This window comes from Bos indicus x Bos taurus, chromosome X, assembly GCF_003369695.1.
Source record: "Bos indicus x Bos taurus breed Angus x Brahman F1 hybrid chromosome X, Bos_hybrid_MaternalHap_v2.0, whole genome shotgun sequence".
Classification (NCBI taxonomy): Eukaryota; Metazoa; Chordata; class Mammalia; order Artiodactyla; family Bovidae; genus Bos; species Bos indicus x Bos taurus.
In genome coordinates, this window is record NC_040105.1 from 42648065 (window position 1) to 42652478 (window position 4414).

Genomic DNA, 4414 nt, shown 5'->3' on the forward strand with positions numbered 1-4414 from the left:
AACAGAGGATGAAATGGCTGTATGGCATCACCAACTCGATGGACGTGAGTTTGAGTGAACTCCGGGAGTTGGTGACGGACAGGGAGGCATGGGGTGCTGCAATTCATGGGGTCGCAAAGAGTCAGACACGACTGAGCTACTGAACTGAACTGAACTGAGATCTGAGGACCAGAAGCATCAGCATCATCTGCAAAATGGTTAGAAACACAGAATTGGGGACCCACCTTAGAGTGACTGAATGGGAATCTGGTCATGAATCGAATCCCCAGGGTATTCACATGCAGATGAAAGTTTCAGTAGCTCTGGTTAAGAGAAAAAAAAAATGGTATGCTAACATCTCACATATTTATTTATCTGGGGCCTTCGTTCTCTCAGATCCACGTACCTACCTTTGTAATTGACCTCTGAAGCCTCTATCTCCTTCCCCATCTCACAGGCCAGGCAGACATTCCTAACTTATTAATCAATTGTGGACACCTAGAGCATTGTGTGTTCTTAACTTGTGAGGTTAAATCTAACTCAGCAGTAAAAGAACAAAAAAGTAAGCAAAGTTGGTATCCTAGCTTAGGGATTATGTATATACATGCATGTGTGTGTATGTTTATCAGTGGTTCTCAAGCTTTAACATGCATCAGAATCATTTGGAGGACTTGCTAAAACACAGATTGCTCAACTCCGGTCTCAGAGTTTCTGAATCTAGGGAGGGACCTGAGAATTCGAATTTCCAACTATTCTAAATGCTGATGGTGCTGATCCAGGAATCACCCTTTGAGAATCGCTGGTCTCTATCCTTCCCCTACCCCTCTTCCTCATGTAAAGGCATTGTTCTTTATCCCTCCCTTTAGAACCTTTCTCTGCAAGGAGAGGTGTAGTAGCTTGATGTGGTAGTAGATATTAGCTTCCTGTCCTATTACACTTAACAGAAAGTTTATGAATATTTTAAAGGGAACTCCTAAGAATACTGTCTTAACCAAATAGTTTAAAGATGAATGTTAGAAGATTCATATGTAGGAGGTGGAATAGGTTGTTTGGGGGTGGGCAGAGCCATGTTGGGTCCTCCAAGTATCATCACCTAGACAGTCGCACCCAGTCCCTACCAGTAGGACCTACCAGTAGGACCATGGACAGCTCCTGTGACTCTTGCCAGCAAGGCATGTGTCACTCTGCCAGGGAGATTCTTTATCATAAAAGAGAAGGGGGAAAAAAAGAGGGAATGCTGCCTTGAAACATCTTTGGGAGACAAGTAATTTCTTGAGCGACTGAACTGAAGCTGATTATTAAATAATGATCAGGAGTTACCTTAAGCAGGAGAGCAACTGAAAAATAGATGTATTTATTAGACCTATTACAATTGACAACTTTGTGGAGAAAGGATTGGAAGAGTCAAGACTTGGGACAAGGATTGGTTAGAAGATGGTCATAGCAGTCTATGGAGACCTGAACTAGACAATTGCAGTGGGAAAGAGAAAAAAATGGACAGTCAGGAACCATTAAGAAATAGATTTAGCAAGTCCTCGATTAGTTGTAGATTAGCTTTACATAGTCATACTTCTCCAGAATGACTATACAGATGTGTGGCCACAGGCCATTTAGGACTGCTTGCAAGAGAGGATCCCCTTCTATTTTTTTAACCCTCTACTATCAACACCATACTCTTTTCTCCCTTTTTCACTGATTACTCTAGAGCTGACCAGTGTCACTTCAATACTCTTGTTTTCAGCCATCCCAATCAAACTCCTGTTTGGGCTCTGACTGCCCCCAAACACCCATGTCCCACCTCCTACATACTAATCTTCTAAAATTCATCTTTAAACCATTTGGTTAAGACAGTATTCTTAGGCGTTCCCTTTAAAATCTTTTTAAATGGACTGTCACCTCATGGACTATGTCACCTTTTTGTCCCACCCCACCGTGTCTTTCTGGCCCTACTTCCCTCCTCCAGGTACCAAACTCTGCTAGCAGCCCCACTACGGATATGACTGGTACCTGGCCACTTGGGGAACCATTTTTTTTTTTTACATCAGTTCTTCTAGAAAAATTCCACTTGTATTTATATACTTGTTTCTTTGCAGACCTGTGCTTAGATAAGGCCTGTTTCCAAGTCATCCCTGCCTTTGTACTCATGCTCCTATCTCAAAGAAATCATAGTTTCCTTTCTGAATCAAGATTTGGTGGGAGGTGGCATGTTGCACAGCTTGCAGAATCTCAGTTACACAACCAGGGATTGTTGAACTCAGGCCATGGCAGTGAAAACGCTGAATCCTAAACCACTAAACCACCAGGGAACTCCTAAATCAAGATTTTTGGCTACCCCTTCCAGGTAAATTCCCAGCCCTATCTGCCTCAGCAACTTCAACCCCTGGCTATTATCTGCCATTGGGGTATTTCCATTTAGCCCAAGGGGTGTCTCAATATCCACTATTTGGCCATTGCAGCAGATGCCTCTGGTACCCTAGTTATATCCCTTGGGCCCTCCTTTGACTTCAGTGAAAGCTATGGTGGCCAGTTCTGTGCAAAAACCCATTTCTGCCTGCATCCCACCTCAAGCCACACCTTTTTTAGCTTTTGACTCTGGAATCGTCAATTATACTAACAGTCTGCTCTGCCTCCATTTAAGCATGACCCCAAAGTATGGGAGAGCAATGACCCCAGGGGAAATTCTCAAACAACAGGGAAAGGGAGTAATAGAGAAATAGATAAATAGATAAAAAGCTCTGGCATTCTATCAGTTTCCTTATACTTATTAGAAGAACCCACTGGAATCAAGACCCTGTTCCTCATAGCAATGACCTCAATTACAAACCCTAGTATTGCGTTTTCTTCCTTCCCCATCTCTTCTCCATTTCTCCACTCTTGTTTCATGTGATTATCTCCCAAATAAGCTACCTGGACTCAAGTCCTTGTCTTAGTGTGGGTTCTCTCAAGGCAGAGTCTAAGATAGTCATAGAGTATATTTTACACTCACTTCTAAAGTTACTCTCTTTTCAGAAAATGCCAAACATGTGTAACATTCAACAGGAAGAAAGGAAGGAGATCTATGAGGTACGGATAATAAAGGAAGTATTAAAATAGAGGGTTGATGATATTAGGCACAACAAATTTTATATGCAGAGAGAAATCTGAGGCCCAGGTTGTCAGTATCATTTGAGTTAAAGAACCAATCTCCAGGCAGACCACATATACAAACTTAGAACTCTTAGGTAAAAAGTACTAGAGATTGGTGTGCCACCAAAGTACTCAGTATCACAGTCTTTAAATTATACTGTGATAGTATGTCTGGAATAGTACAATATAGAGACTCTGACATGGAGGAGTGATCTGTTTGAGATCAATTAGTCTACTGGTAAAAAAAAAAAATAACTGTTGACTTTTGGGGAGGGGCAGAAGGACAGAAGGTAAAGAAGAGAAGAGAGTCTTTGGGAAGGGATAAAGCAAATGCTAAAAAAGCAGTCATGGATGAACTGATCCTTAGTGCCTTCTGCCAGGAACTATAAGAACCCAGATTGGTGACAGGTCAAAAACAGGATTCAGACCCCCTTTAGCAGATGCTGGTGGTACCCAGCTCATATGCTCTCATATGCACTGTAGTGGTTTTAAAATAGTCTTACAGACTCTTTGACACAACTCCTTTCAAAAATTAGAGACTGATAACTCTCCCCTTGAGTATGGGCTGAAATTACTAATTTGCTTCTAATGACAGTATAATATGGCAGAAATAGATTACAGTGTGTGACTGCCAAGACTAGGTCATAAAAGGTATGGTTGCTTCCTCCTTGCTTTCTCTTGGATCACTCACTCTGAATAAGTCAGTTGCTATAACTTGAAGATTCACAAAGAGCCCTAAGGAGGGATCCACATGGCAAGGACATAAAACTTCCTGCCAATGGTCACACAAGTAAGCTACCTTGGAAGCAGATCCTGCAGCCCTAGTCACACCTTCAAATGACTGAAGCCTAGTTACCATCTTGAACACAATTTCATGGGAAATCTTCAGCCAGAATCACCTGTTAAACTGATTTCCTGACCCACAGAAACAATGGCTTAGAAAAAAATAAACACTCATTATCTCACAAAATTTGAGGGTAGTTTGTTATGTGGCAATAAACAATTAATATATTTACTGCTCTAGTACATACCAGCCCAATATCTACCAACTGAAGGCAACTGTGCCTGAGGGCTTTTTCTGGCTGCTGGAGCTCAATCAGTCAGCATGCAGGAGCAAACCAGAAATATCAGGGAGTCAATATCCCCAGAAGTATCCCTCCTACAATGATTGATAGTTTGTTGGATAAACACTCCAGCATTCTTGCCCCTAAATGTAAAACACCATCTTCCAGAGATTCCAAAAGGGACTGAGTCTCAGGTGCTCATAGGTCAGTAACCTATGCACATTTTATTGGCTTCTAGTCCATCT